We start from the raw sequence: 16,165 nt of genomic DNA on the forward strand, positions 1-16,165 counted from the left end.
ACTTGGTAAGATCACTTCCCTTCCTTTTCATGCATTGCATGTTTTAAAACTGATTTTGGATTTTTTAAAATTTTGGGGTTTTTCAAATTGATGAGTGTTTCTTGAAACTTTTGGGTTGGTTTTACTTAAATGCTTTTAAAATGTCATACATTGCATTTCATGTGCATTATAATGATATTTACATGCATTTAGATGTGTGCTATATGCTGTTGTGCTGATAGGATTGGATTGGGTTGAGCCCATGATGCATTTTTTTTGCATGTCACATGCTCATGCATTCTCATGCATACGTACTTATTCTTCAATATATTTGTCATATTTGAACTGTTTTGGGAACTTTTCTAAGTGTTTTCCTCTCTCTCCCTCTCATTCTTTTACGTTAGTAGTGTCTATGGCACCCAAACGTAAATCCACTTTTGCTCGGAACCCTCTGCATTCTAGAGCTTCTACTTCTTCTGATTCTGCTCCCTTAACCTTCGATTTCGTGATGGAGATGCCCATAAGGCATTTTCGGAGAACTTTTCTAGACGAGGTTTTCATTCGGAACGCCAAGTCATTCTGGCGGACTTCGCCGATACTGACCTTCCCTCTATCATTCATAGCAAGGGATGGGGGTCACTGTGTGACATCCCGGTCACTTGCCCTCTCGTGCTGATACAGGAGTTCTACTCCAACATGCACGGGATAGATCGTTCAGTACCTCTCTTTTTCACTCGCGTTCGAGGTACGCGCATCCCTGTCACACCGTAGCTAGTTGCAGATGTGCTTAAGGTTCCTAGGATAGAGTTTCCTGACTATCCTTCTTGTGAGCGTCTGAGGACTGTGTCCAAAGATAAGCTCATCTTCGCCTTTTGTTAGCGCCCTGTTGATTGGGGTGAGCATCAGTTCACATCATGTAGGCCTTTTGCTAAAGGTCCTAGATTTATCAACATGGTGATGACTTTTGTTCTCCATCCTCTTTCTCACTATAACTCTATCAAAGAGCCTCATGCTCGATTTTTGCTATCACTTCTAGAGCATCTTACCATAGACTTTCCTTCTCACTTCATCCTGTCTATCATAGATGTTTATCTTGATTCGGCGTCCCGTGATAAGCTCATCTTTCCTTCCGCTATCACGAGGATCCTACGCAATTTTTCCATTCCCTTTCTGTGTCTGACCACTTCACACACATATCTGCCATAGATGCCGCTACCGTAAAACGTAGTGAGGCGCAGTTCAGGTCGAGACAGCTGGATGCCACTCCTTCCTCCCGTTCGGCTCCATCCAGATTAGCTCCATCTACATTTGCTCCTTCTTCCTCTTCGAGCGATGTATCTCTGGGAGATATTATGGCGCAGCTGCAGCGCATGGACATTCGCCTTGATACACTTTCTGCTGAGTTGTATCAGGTGAATGTTCGTGTTGGTCGTATTGCACGACGGCAGGCGACCATGGGTGGATTTGCTCTAGAGGCTACTCCTTCACCACCTACTCCAGCAGCTTCAGATTCTGAGGATGATGATGATGATGATGGGGATGCTAGCTCTGCCGATTAGATGTCTACATGACACTCTACCCTTCGTCTCTCGTGACAAAAAGGAGGAGTAGTTTTGGGTTATGAGAGTAGTCATCTTAGGGGGAGAGTTAGTATAGGACATTTTTGATAGGGGGAGTGTTGACTTTTCTGAGGGATGTAGTGAGGCTTTATATGTATCTTTTCTTTTCTTACCTTTTAGATATATTGATCATGTATATGAGGTCCTTTGACCATTTTACATACATTGTACTTATTTTCTATATATGTGGATGTATGTTTCTTTCACCTCTCTCTTCATGTGTTGTTTCTTTTCTATCTTTATACACATGTTCTTTATACTTGTATGTAATCTATTTATTTCTGTTTCACACAAGATGCTTGATGAGTTTTATTTAAAGTGTTTCAGAAATACAGGTTGTCAAAGTCTACTTGCATAAACTCTCTTCTTGCAAAGTTTTTCAAGAGTTTGTATTAGGATAGATTTTATTGTATTCAAACAAGTGAATATGAGTTGAGTGATTTATAACTTCTCTCATATGCTCAGTTGTTTGTTGTGGTTTTGTCACGGATTGCCAAAGGGGAGATTGTTAGGACATATATGTTTTCACTTGTTAAGAACATATATCACTTATTTATGTAAATTGGCTAATCCTTTGACAAAACGCACTCTACTTGTAATTGGGTAGTTCTAGGTGTTTTTAATACTTCAAGAAACAAGGTTTCAAGGTCAAGTGTTGAAGTCATCAAGTCTGTCCAGAAAAAGCAAGCTGAAGTGCAAAGTTTTTAAAGCTCGACACCTTCTCGACAACTACCTCGACACCTGCTATCTGTCGAGATTTAAAATTTCAGATTTCCAATCTGATTTTCTTGGGATCCGTGAATATGTTTTTGGGCCTTCTTTTCTTCTAACCCTAAACATATAAAAGGATTGTTTTAAGAGCCGTCAAGTGTAACACAAGTTGCAAAATCATTGAGCAATCTCTGTTCAAGCAAATTGTGATCAAAAGACGAAGTTCTTGACTTAGTTCATCTTCATTCAAGAAGTTGCTGTGTATTTGCACCGTAGGGTTTTGTAACCAAGCATCTTCCTGCTATTCATCATAAAGGATGAACTGAAGAACTTTGCAGCCAACCTTTCTTCCTTAGTTGTGTTCTGAAGTCGCGTACTGGGATCCGCGCATTGGTTAGTCACGTACTTGGAGCCGTGCATCAAAGGTGGGAACTGTCGCTACAGATCAAGTCCAATTGGGTATTGGGGTAAGGGTTCAACTGTAGGTTGGTAAGGTACTTGGGATTCCTTTACTTGTAACCGCTTGATTTGATAATAGTGGAGTTTCGGGAGTGGTGACCTGAAAATCACCTGGTGGGGTTTTTGCCGCGAGGTTTTTCCCCATTCGTAAATAAATCACTGTGTTATTTAATTTTCACTGCATATTTAGTTTTTGCTGATTTTTTGTGCTTCCACACAATTGCATGATAAATTGATTAATTAAAAACTTGGCTAATTAATTAATTGGTTTTATCACAAGGGGTCATTCAGTTTGTGGCCTATCAAGTGGTATCAGAGCAGGCACACTCTGATTAGGGTTTAATCTTTGCTGTGTTGATCCATTGACCCCTGCTTGTCATGGATAGAGGATAATCTTTAATTATACCTCCTTTATTTAATGGCACTAACTATGCATATTGGAAAGTACGCATGAGAGCTTTCTTGCAGTCTTTAGATGAAAAGGTGTGGCAAGCTGTAGAGATTGGTTGGACTAAGCCAAAAGAAGAACCGGCCGATTGATATGATGCTAAGATCAAGGCGGCAAACTTCAACAGCAGAGCGTTGAATGCCCTATTTAGTGCATTTTCCAATGAGGAGTTCAAAAAGATATCCTTAACTGAAACTGCTAAGGAGGCTTGGACCATCCTCCAGACAACCTATGAAGGAACAAAGGCTGTCAAAGATTCAAAACTTCAGAGGCTCACTACTAGCTTTGAAGAAATTAAGATGGAGGAGGATGAGTCGTTTGATGAGTTCTATGCCAAGCTCAAGGACATAGTAAACTCAGCCTTCAATCTTGGGGAAACCATCCCTGAACCCAAGATTGTAAGGAAGGTGCTCAGATCTCTACCTGAGAGATTCCATGCCAAGATTACAGTGATAGAGGAATCAAAGGACATTGACAAGATTCCTTTGACTGAGCTGGTTGGAAACTTGCAAACCTATGAGATAGGGTTATCTAGGATTGGCAAGTCAAGTAAAGGCAAAAGCATGGCCTTGAAGGCAAAAAGCAGTAATACAGATGAGTCTTCTGATGATGAAGATTCCAAGATGAAGTCCTACATCACCCGGCAGTTCAAGAAGTTTATGAAGAATGCCAATGGAAGGAGCTTCGACAAAGACCGCAGGCAGTTCAGTTCTTCTCAGTTTAAAAGCCAAGACAAAGGGAAGAAGGATGCTAAGGATGGCGAACCATTGGGGAAGAGTCTTTTGCTTTCTTTATGGGGATTGTGCTTTTGAATTCTTGTGATCTACTAGAAATGGTTTTAGGGTGTACATGCTTAAATGAGGGAAGAGTCTTCTACTTCCTTAACCGCTCACCGGGGAGTTCTTTGATGATTTTGTGCCTAATTAGGGCAATTTTGAGATGTTCTTCTTTTTTGGAAAGAAGGGATTTTTATTTTTATTTTTTTATTTACTGCTTATGACTAAACTACATGTAGTATAGTGGTGAGGCCTAAACTACACATAGTTTAGTCATCAGGTGTTCCCGCATTTTCATTTTCTCCAACGTTTACTGACTGTTTCTTTTTCTTCTTCATTCTCTTCATCTCCCTCATCTCTTCATATTCTCCATAAATCCTCTTCTCTCTACAAAAACCACCCTTTCCTCTTTTTTCCTCTCACTTTCTAACTCTCATAAACTCTCAAACTCCCTCATTCTCTCATTTTCTCTTTAACTCTCTTCATCTCCTTTAATGGCACCTAAGGCCAAGAAGACCTCCTACGTCCTTTTCTTTGATGCATTCCACCTTACCCGCTGGAGTGGAGCAACGAGGTTGATGGGGCCTCCACCATTGACATACTGGCTAGAGAATCACATTCCCATGGCTGAATCTGTAAGTTTTCAAACTTTTTCTCATTTTACAGTTCCTCTTTGATTTTCCATTTTAATGTGTTTTTGGCCATGTAAATTCTTGGGTTTTGCTATGGGATGGGTTTAGATGAAAACCTGACACATTAGGAGGGGTAGGAACATGTCTAGGATTGATTTTGGATGATGTATCCTTGAAAATGTCGAAGAACTTTTGTTTGTGCCTCTGCGTGCGTAGGCTTAGGCCTGCGTACATTGCTTGTGTTCATGCATAGGCAGCTCTGTTCTTGTGTATGCAAGTATGTTCTTGAAATCCTGCGTACGTAGGGATGGGTCTGCGTATGTGGGGTCATGTCTGCGTATGTGGGCTTTGACCCGCATAGGTGAGACGCCTGGCAAAAGCCCTACTTTGCCCATTTTCACTTTTTTTTTTTCCAACTGTTTCACTTCCATATACAATCCTAACATACCTTTTTGTCATTTTTGCACTTGAAAATCACTATATTCTCCTTTTTGTCTTCGCCCTTGCATCAAAAACACCATTTTCATCAATTCTTCTTGGATCTAATGTCATATTCTTTTTTGTGCTATCATCATCCCCTTATGCTGATAGGGGAAGTACCAACAAAGTGGTGGAATGGTACAACTTGCTCGCCCCTGAAACTAGGGCCTACATCTGAGAAGCAGGCTTCGAGCCCATCATTGGCCTCCTTCCAGAAAGATCCACGAGTGCCACTTTGGTGCAGTGCTTCATTGAGAGGTAGTGGGACACCACCCGCACCTTTCATATTGCCGAGCGAGAGATGACGGTGACTTTCTATGACTTCTACCACATGACCGGCCTTAGCTTCAAAGGGGTCATTATTAACTTGGATGGTTTGCCGGGCAACCAGTTAGGTCTCGACATGATAGGGAGGAAGTACTCCACTGAGACCATCCGCTACTTTGACTTGATGTCAGATTACATGCATCTCCCACAGAGGACCATAGAGGAGCCCATCTAGATGGATAGGGCCTTCTTTCTTTACCTCTTGGGGGCTTACTTCTTTGCCAATGGTGGGTAAACGGTATCCTTGAGGTGGTTGACCCTCTTCCAAGACTTTGGAGAGGCACGAAGGGCCAACTAGGGGCAAGCATGTCTTGCCTATCTTTACTGCACCCTCGACACTCTCAGCTAAGGGACCTTGTAGTAGCTTGTGGTCTCATAACTCTAGGCATCGACCTAGTCCTGAAGGATTTTCCTCGAGTGAGGGCCCACCTTGTTGGGTTGACTTTTGATGAGGTAAGTTCAAGAGTTTTAGTTTTTTACGCTTCTTCATGCATTTTTCTTAGGATATCCTTCTTCTAACCACAGGTTATTATAGGTTAACTAGATTCCATAGGCAGATCAACCCTTTCTTGCTTCTCGAGACTTGGAGCCTACCACTCTCATCGCTTCAGAGATCACCCAACCTTTTAAAGGAGCAAGCTTGAGGGCACTATATCTGGTGGAGAGGGTGCAGTGCCAGTTGGTGGGTAGGGACGACCCTCAGATTCTGATGGACCCTCCTGAGTTCATGCTTGCCCTACATTACATAATTGATGTTGAGTAACACTCATGGGGGAGTGGCGTTCCCTACGTTGTTTGGCTTTTCAAGGGGTTGGACTATGAGGAGTTCAACATCACCTGCCTTATGCCTTCCTTCACTGTTTGGGTATGTGCTCAATCTCTTCTTTTTCTCTTCCTTTCCTTTATCTTGTTTGTCATGCCTTCTAATGTGGAAAACTGTAACAGGAGGAGCTTACTATTGGCGAACTCATTGACCCTTCACACCTTCCTTGGACGGTCTATGCCTATGGCCTGGATGGCTTCACTCGGGAGAGCGTTGTGCTCCGTAATCCTAATGTCATTGGCTTTTCCCTCCCAACACTTAGGATGTAAGTTCTTTCTTCCCTTTGTTTTTTCTCTTTTTGCCAATTTTCTCTTTTTGTTTTAGTCACTAACCCTTCTTTCTTTGAATTGCAACCCACTATCTAAGAGCACGAGGAGTTGGTATGGCCGGCTAGAAATCTCAAGTTGGAGGTGACTAACTATTCGAGGAATATGTATGGTCTTGGAGGAGTGGCCCACCCAGGCGGTGGTGATGATGATGATGGTGAGGAGGAGGATTTGGAGGTGACTCCTAGCTACCAACCAAGAAAGATGCGGTACCATTAATTACCTGCAATTCAAGACACATAGGCATACAACACACAGTTTTTTTTTTTTCCCTTTTTCTTTTTGCTTTTAATGTTTTTCATTTCTCTTAGCAAACATTTGGATTTAAGTTTGAGACAAAGGATTGTATTTAAGAACATCTTTTTACATTTATGCTTTTATGGGACTAGCATTTAATTTACAAGATATATGGTTAATTGTATGTTTCTATACAACTTTGTTTCCTTGATGCTTGAAATCTTATGCCTGGAATGTGTCTTGAATGATCATTTAGGTCACAGGAACCCTAGGAATTCTTTGGAGTGAAAAACTGTGCTTAAAATAGGGGAACATGGGCTTCTGCCAAGTGCCATGCGTATGTGGAGATGAGCCTGTGTACGTAGCTTTGACTTTGCATACTTGGGCCGTGAATTAGAAAAACCATAACTGACTTACTTAAGTATAAAAGTAAACATTTGAGTTCAAAACCCTTACCAACGTATTTTCAACCCAAAAAGCCCTTTTTTAAGGTCCTCCAATGGTAGAAAACTCTCCTCTCAATGTCTCATCTTAGATTAGGAGGCTTGGTCCTGATTTCAAGGATTCCATTGCCCTCTATGGTCTTTCTTGCATTTTTCCTTAACATCAAATCAAGGTGGATGAGCCTCTTCTTCGTGCTGCTACCAACTATTGGGTTCCTTCTCGACATTTGTTCCACTTCAATGGAATAGAATTATGCCCCACTATTGAAGAATTTGGTGCTATCATGGGTGAATTGGAGATTGATGATCTCATCTTCCCTACCATGGGTGGGGATATTCCTTCCTTGTTACGAGTTGTGTTGGGTGTTCCTGCTACCACGTCAAATAGGTGGTGTGTTTTTGGCAAGCTCAACCTTAGGTTGGTCTTTAAGTATTTTTTTGATTTGACACTTCTTGAAGGTGAGAGGGCACGCTCGTACTTTCTTTGCGCCTTTTGCTTGTGTGCCCTTGCAAGGTATTTCTTGGTTCAAAAGTCATTGTGTGGACCTCCAGATGTGCATGGTGGCTTATGAGCTAAAGAGAGGTAATCCAGTGGCTGTGATCTTGGCAAAAATCCTCAATAGTTTGGATGCCTTTCATAGGAAGGAAGCAAGCTTCTTTGCGGGAAGTCCTCTTCTTTTTCAGGTTTAATCCCTAACTTTTGCCTAGGTTCTTAACCTAGCGGGATTCCTCTAATTTTCCATGGATTGATTTTCAATTTTCAACCCATCAAGACACCTTATATTGTCTTTCGTCATTATTTATATATATTTTTTCTCACTTATGCTCTCCATTTTTTTTCTTCTTATTTTATTTTTTTCTCTCTCTCTTCTCTCTTTCTTTTCCAGATATGCTACAAGAGAGGCTTCAATTGCTTCAACCTCCTATTGTACCCTTTAGCACCTACCTTTCTAGGCATCTAAGGGACTGCCAGCTTCATCAAAATGACATGAGCTTTGAGGCATACATGGAACTTATGGGTCACCTCAAGGTGACTGACATTCAGTGGGTTGTGGAATGGTGGCATATCTCAAACATGGTCCATAGTTGCTGCAAGGATCGTTGTGTGATTTTAGTTGGGCTTCATTGCTGCTCCTATTACTCTACTTGTCGTATCTCAAGGCAATTTTGAGAATGTCAAGGAGCTCTTGATGATGAAGTGCCTTCCACACCAAGCTGTTCACTAATAGGATCTTAGGCAGGATCAGTGAGGCTTGGCCACGGCGTAGGGTGACGAAAGACATTGTTCCTCCTCAATACATCTACCCAATTGCGAGGTACAGGCAATGATTGGAGGATGACATGAAGTGGATTTTGAGGGATGAGAAAGCTTATATGAGGACTAGCAAGAAAGCAAGGAGGACTGAGTGACCACCCTAATATGCCCCATATTTTACTTTTCTGCACTTTTATGATTCTCATGTTTTTGTTTTTGAATTTAACAAAGGATTGAAATGTTCCAAATCTCCTATGAAAACAATCTTATTATCTTTTAATTTGAGTAATGAGAGAATCATTTTTTATTATCATCACTTATTGTCACCTCATTTATTTATTTTCTTTTCATTTCTTTTTCCTTTGCCATATAATTTTTGCCCATGGTCTTTTCCCTAACTTTTGCCTAGAACACCCTTTCGGGTTTTCAATCTAGTAGGCTTCTTTTGTCTTAAATTTTGAGTAGGCCGCCCTTTCGGGTTTTCAACATAGTAGGCTTTTTTTTTTCTTTAAATGTGGTATTTCCAAAGTTTATCTATGTTAATGGGGCAAAACATCTCTTCCCCATCCAAATTTGTGATCCTTGTGGTACCTTTAGACATGATCTTCTTAATGATAAAAGGCCTAGACCACCTTGGCTTCATCCTTCCTTTTGGATCAAAAGTCTCATCTCTAAGCACCTTCAAGACCAAGTCCATTTCTTTAAGGTTTCTTAGTTTCACTTTCTTACTGAATGCTTTAGCAATAGTTTTGTTGGTACCCTTGTGCATGATATTGGGCTCTAGCCCTCTTCTCATCTATCAAAGCCAGTTGTTCATATTTTGCTTTAGCCCAATCCTTTTGAGGACCTTGGTTTCTACTAGCACTCTCAATGATTGTATCTCCACCTCAATAAGAAGCACCACCTCACTACCATAAACCAAAGAGTAAGGTGTTGCCCCAATCGATGCTCGGATAGAAGTTCTATAACCCCATAAGGCAAATAGAAACTTCTTGGCCCAATCTTTGTATGTCACTACCATCTTGGCTAGGATATTCATTACATTCTTATTAGTTGCTTCTACAACCTCATTTGCTTGTGGTTGATATGGCGAAGACTTATGATGCTCAATGCCATATTCTTCCATGACCCTTCGGACTTCACCCTCAAAGTGGGAACCATTATCGGAGATGATCTTCTAGGGTACCCGAAACCGACATATGATGTTGTTTTGTAAGAACCGTGCCACATGCTTAGCCTTCAACATGGAGTAGGAGGCTGCTTCCACCCACTCGGTGAAATTGTCAATTGCCACTAGGATGTATTTATGCCCATTTGAGGCCTTGGGAGCTATCCTTCCAATCACATCTATGCCCCAAACTGAGAATGACCACGGGGAAGTCATGCTATACAACTCACTAGGTGGTACATGGTTCAAGTTGGCATGTGTTTGACAATCATGGCAACTCTTCACATAGTCAACGCAATCAGTCTCCATTTTATTCCTATAATACCTAATCCTTAGGATTTTCTTGGCTAACATTCTTTCATTCATATGAGGGCCACAAATCTCTTGATGAACTTCTTCCATTACCCTCTCGGCTTCTTCTTTCTTCAAGCAACGAAGGTGTACACCATCATAGGACATTCTATAGAGTTGTCCTTCACATAGGATGTATTGTGTTGCCATCATCCTAATGGAATGACATTCTCACTTGTTGGCACCATCCGGATATGCCCCTAGTTCCAAGAACTTCATAGTGTCATAGTATCATGGAACTTCCTCTTCCTCTATGGTTAATACTGAAGCCTCGGTCTTCCTTTTGTGCACTTCCTCATAACTTTGCTCAATCTTTAAGGGACGTGTCCACACTCCCTTGGGTATTTCAACCATAGAGGCCAAAGTAGCTAAGGCATCCGTAAATTGATTTTAAGTTCTAGGGATGATTGTGTACTCAATCTTGTCAAAGGTCTTGGTTAAGTCTTCCAAGTATTATTGATAAGGCTTTAAGTGTTCCTCTTTCACCTTCCACAACTTTTTTGCTTGGGCTATAACCAAAGTGGAATCTCTAAAAACTTCGTCCTCTTTTACCCTATATTCTCGAGAGCTTCCATTCCAACTATACAAGCTTCATATTCAGCCATGTTATTTGTTACTTCAAAGTTCTTGATCGCCAAAGGTATTTGAGATCTCTCGGGAGTGATCAAGAGTACTCCTACTCCATTCCCATATTGGTTTATGGCTCCATCAAAGTACATCTTCCATGTCCCAACCTCAACATCCAAAATGTCCTCATCTAGAAAGTCTTCTTTACCATCTTCTCCCTCTATGGGATTCTCAGCACAAAAATCTGACACAACGCTCCTTTTGATAGTTTTTCTAGCCACATATTTCAAATCAAATTCTGCCAACAAGATCAACCATCTTGACAATCTTCCACTTAAAGCGGGTTTCTTGAAGAGATACTTCAATGGGTTCATTCTTGCTACCACCCATATTTGAAAGGGTAAAACGATATGTCTCAATTTCTGTATGTTTTGATGGGCTCCATCCATTTTTCTAGTAAGTATGAAATCTATACGATTAATACAGCCATCTTACTTTTGAAGTTAACTAAGTGTGATTCTCTCTTTTTCAACTAGATGTTCATTTATATCAAATCATATATACAATGTTACAAAGTCTAGTATAGACTCACCTGGTTCATTCATTTCCCCATATTCAAAACCCCAATATCTTCAATTAATCCAAAAAGCAAGCATAAACAATGGCTGTATTGAAGTGGCATAAGAGTCTCAAAAAGGGTGGGCATGTTATGTAATTTGATCATGTATACTTTCATAATTGCGTCATATCTTCCTTAATAAATAAAAAATTAAAGAAAGGCACCTTTCAAGCCCTCCAATGGTAATGTACCTACTATTCTCATCTCTTCAAAATGGAAGTGCTTTATTTCTACTTGAAAAACTTTATTTCTCAACTTGTTGAAAGGCCAACCGGTAAAAAGAGAGGCTCAATAAGTATGTAAAGACCATCCCAAAGCCAATCTTCTATCCAAGAACTTGGAGAGTAGAGATTTCCCTACAATAAGAACAATTATACATAATCACATATTATTGACATTGTACATCATCAAAATTTTCAAGATCATGAAAATGATATACAACAGTATTAAAAATTTGCAGAACATTCATATATATATATATATATATATAGCATGCTCAAAGAAAATAAAGAGAATATGTTACCCGAACATTCATAGTATTAAAAATATGGATTAGTGTAAAGCCCTTCTCTAAATTGTAAAAATGAGGTGTTATTGAACCCACGAGTCTCTTGTTGTACTAATAAGACATGGGAATATGCTAAAGCCATATGTTAAAGACATTTACTTTAAAGCCATAATTTTGCTACATATATGATATAGCACCATAATTTACCCGAATATAGCAACATAATTTTGCTGCGTATATGATATATGCTAAAATGATATGAGAAAGCCACAAAGTGAAAAGCTGTTTTGTTATAGCCAAATTCCAATTTCAAAATAAGAAAAGCAAAACCTTTTTTTTTTTTTGGGAGAAACGAGAAAAGAAAAATCTTGCCTAGTAACAAATGTTTCAAATGTTTCAAAGAAAGTGACCATACTCTCAACAAAATCAATTCACCATTTTTTAGCATATGTTATGTTGTGAAATTTTAAAGTACTCGCAAGTGTACGAACCGTACCGAAGTATAATTTGACAAGAACGATGTCGAACCCACAGGGACTTGAATGAATGTAGGAAAATTAATTAAATCTTAACCAAATTAATCCTAATCTAGTTTAATAAAAATTGGTTGTTTTGAAATTAAATAAACTAAAAAAATAATAAAATTAAGCAAATAGTTAAATTAAGCAAGAGATATAAAACAATAAAAAGATGTAAACAATCAAGGGAAAGGAATTAAGGTTTTGGAATCCCAAATTTTTAAAGAAAGTGACATACTCTCAACAAAATCAATTCACCATTTTTTAGCATATGTTACACAATTCTGCTATTTAAATAACCAAGCCTTTTTTCATTGCCTCGAAAGTTCAAATTTGAACAAAATGGAAGAGATTTTTAATCATCTCAATGATTTTTTTTTTTCGTATAGCATGGAAAACTCCTTTAGTCATGAAAATTACACTAATAGATCTACTTATATCATATGATGCAAGAAAAAGTTACTATTTTTCTTTCCATCTCAATTTAGAATTTCTAATGTATAAAGATTAATCGTAATTTTTATTTTTTTATGTTTTGGCTTAAAATCAGCAGGTATATTTTACCTACATTAGGACTTTGAAGCAGTCAATTTAAGGGGCTGGAATAGACGTTTGGACAAATTATAAATTTGGAAGAAGGCAACACAAAGTATTAACAGATGTGATTCCTCTTGTTGCCAACATAATTTTCATTTTTGAATATAGTAGTTAATTATCAACATCTACCTCATTTGACTTTTCCTTCAAATTTTTCTTTGAGCTTTTCATTGATACTATAGTTTTCCAAAATAAAAATGCAATTCATGCATAAAATTTCTATTATCTTATATGTTATGTGCATAGCATGTTAAAAAGAATATGTATTCAATTGAACTGAACATAAGAGTCAAGATTACTTTCATATGTCCATAACAGATTGTTATGTTTAAATATAAGTTTATGTTAATTATTATGTTCTAAATTCAATAAATAAAAAATAATAAAGTTCGGCTTGAAAATTTATTATATAAATTTATACTTACAAGTTTTCATTCATTGGAACTTAAGTAAAAGAAATTTTATATATTGGAATTTTCAAATTTAAGTTTTTCCTCTTTTCTCGAAGTTCCAAATTTGGAAAAATGGAGGATATTGGTAATAATTTGAATAAGAAAATGCTACTCCTTTTCTTTTGATCTCAATTTTGAAATTTAAAATGTACCAAGATTAATTGAAATATTTTCTTATTTAAATTTGATTATAGTTTATATATTTTACCTTTGTTAGGATTTCGAAACAATCAATAGTTAGAGTTTCCACTAATTGTATAAGATAAACTTATCTCATTGTCAATCACAGCAGCTATAAGCCCGTGAAAAATATTCGAACATATTATTAAAAGCAATTGTTTTTATTACCTCCATAATTTCTTATTTTCAATTATAATAGTCAACATACACTTCATTTGTGCATTTTTTTTCAAAGAACTTTGGCATTTGTTTGATGGCTTTTCAAATAAAAACTCATTGTGCGAATTTTGGTGTAGGATAAAAGTTTCTAATATTTTCAATGTAATGTGCATAGTATAGTATTCAGGGTTCTAGTTAGTTTAATGGGGGTAAATTTTATTTTCGTTAAAGAAGAAATTTGGGATTTGATTCTCATATACATAAAAAATAATTAGTGTATTTATCTGATAATAAAGAGTAATTATCAAGAATAGATGTCATAGATTAAACATAAAAATATGTGTTCGTATGTATTGGACATCAAAATCATTAATTATTTTCATACGTTGATCACACATTGTTATGTTTAACTATATGTTTATTTTACCACCGCACACCCTTAATGTAATGGTCACTCCATAAGTATAAATGCTTGTGAAGTGTGGGGGGCAAGGGCCAGGGTTCAAATCTCTAGGAGGGAGCTTCACACACGTATACACTTAGATTAGGCTAGAGTAGAATTCTATCTTGTATAAAAAAAAAAAAACTATATGTTTATTTTAAATATTATGTTTTAGATTTAATAAAGATTAACAAATAATAAAGTGCGACTTGATATTTTTATTATATCAATTTTTCCATATAAGTTTTCATTCATTGTAATATAACTAAAAATTCATTTGTTGGAGAAAAAATCATTTGTTGGAAATTAAGAAGTAAGGGTCATCCAACGGTGTGCCCCCAGTTATTTTAGTGGGTATGGTACCCATTCTATATCTTTAATCCTGATTGTTTGTTTAACTTCAGGTCAGCTATAAAAGCCACACACACCCAAATCAAATACTACCCATAATTCAGGAAATTGAACCATCGGAAGCCACATACCAACATCATTTTTTAGTTAAAGGTTTTGTATTAACAAATTCACATTCAATTCAAATATTGAGGTTTATGTTCTTTTGAAAATTGATTTTGGTGTTTGCGCAATTAATTTCGGCAAAGACCAATAAATAAAACTATGAAAATTTATTTGCAAACTTTATGCTAAATCTGCTCGTTAGAACACATGTGAAAAAATGATGTTATCATCAACATTTACTTTATAATACTTGTTATTGATTCAACTTTTAACTATGAAAAAATTGGTGTGGCCGGAATTAGATTCCGATGAATGGAAGAATATGGTTTTTTCTCTCTTTTATTTTTAATATTTTCAAAATATGAAAGTTAATAATTATGATAATTATTAATATGAAATTTATTATGATTATGTGTGTAATTAAAACTATATATTATAGGATTAGTCATTTATTGTGACTGTTTTTGTATAAGGAATTATATATCTATTATTTAAAGAAAATATGATATATTGAAATTTTAATAAGGAGTTTAAAATACAATATAATTTAAATTCATCTAATATATATATATATATATATTAGAATAGTGATGTGTAAAATTGAGATCTTAAGGTAGCTGCGAAAGCACTGTTCAGGGGTCCTATCCACATAAATGCGGCCAAGAAGGTAGGTGCAGTGCATTAAATGTGGTGGTTGAAGTATGCCTCCTTGATATTTCTCTGCTCCCGTTATCTTTATGTGCGTCCGAGGTTCCTCTCCCTCTTGACACTTGTCAAATAGATCGCTTGAACCTCCCATACTCATGTTGGGTCTAGCCTCTTCGGATCCGAAGATGCAGGACTACTCGGACATATGAGCATCTCCTCGGATGGTATGCGGGCTTGTCTCAGGGCATCCCCCTTTGGCGTGGGCTTCTGACTGAAGGCCTCACCTCCTCAGATGAAGAGTGTTCCTCATTCAGGGCCTTGGGCCCAACGAGTTGGGTGGGGTTTTACTCCCCCCACAGGAATTATATATCTATTATTTAAAGAAAATATGATATACTGAAATTTTAATAAGGAGTTTAAAATACAATATAATTTAAATTCATCTAATATATATATTTATATATATATTAGAATAGTAATGTGTAAAATTGAGATCTTAAAAGTTTGTGTCACAATATTATGAGATCAATCAAAAGTCATTTCGATTTTAATTATATTATTATAGACTATAGATATCAACCCCAAGTTAATTTTCCTTATTACCGAATTAAAATAAGAGAAATGTTACGTCCACGATACTTTTACAACAAATTTTAGGTAGTTGGTTGTTAATCTAAACTTATTATTGAAATTATTTTTTCTGTCTCTTCAAATTTATTGTAAAAATATTGATGTAGCATTTTTCTTAAAATAAACGCTTTCTTTTTTCTTTCCAGCATTATACGGTATGAGTTTTCTTGGGTTTGGAGGAGCTTGCTTGGGCGTTTAATTGGCTTTGGGCTTATTGGTTTTTATGTAAAATGAATTTGGAGTTGGAGTGGTCTATTGCTTTGATGGTAAAAGGATTTCAACCCATTTGAGTAGTTTTATAGATCAAATTTACTGAAATGATTCTTTTAATTTTTGAACCTAAGAGTAAGACATA

The 16,165-nt window shown here is 37.2% G+C and overlaps 1 protein-coding gene across 1 annotated transcript in view; it reads left to right on the plus strand.

Moving 5' to 3' along the window:
• LOC112029698 (DNA-directed RNA polymerase III subunit 2) overlaps positions 1 to 16,165 on the plus strand; it is an 84,051-nt gene that overhangs the window by 32,149 nt on the left and 35,737 nt on the right. The gene's annotated exons all lie outside the window — the stretch shown is intronic.

This window comes from Quercus suber, unplaced genomic scaffold (assembly GCF_002906115.3).
Source record: "Quercus suber isolate HL8 unplaced genomic scaffold, Cork oak 2.0 scaffold_163, whole genome shotgun sequence".
Lineage (NCBI taxonomy): Eukaryota > Viridiplantae > Streptophyta > Magnoliopsida > Fagales > Fagaceae > Quercus > Quercus suber.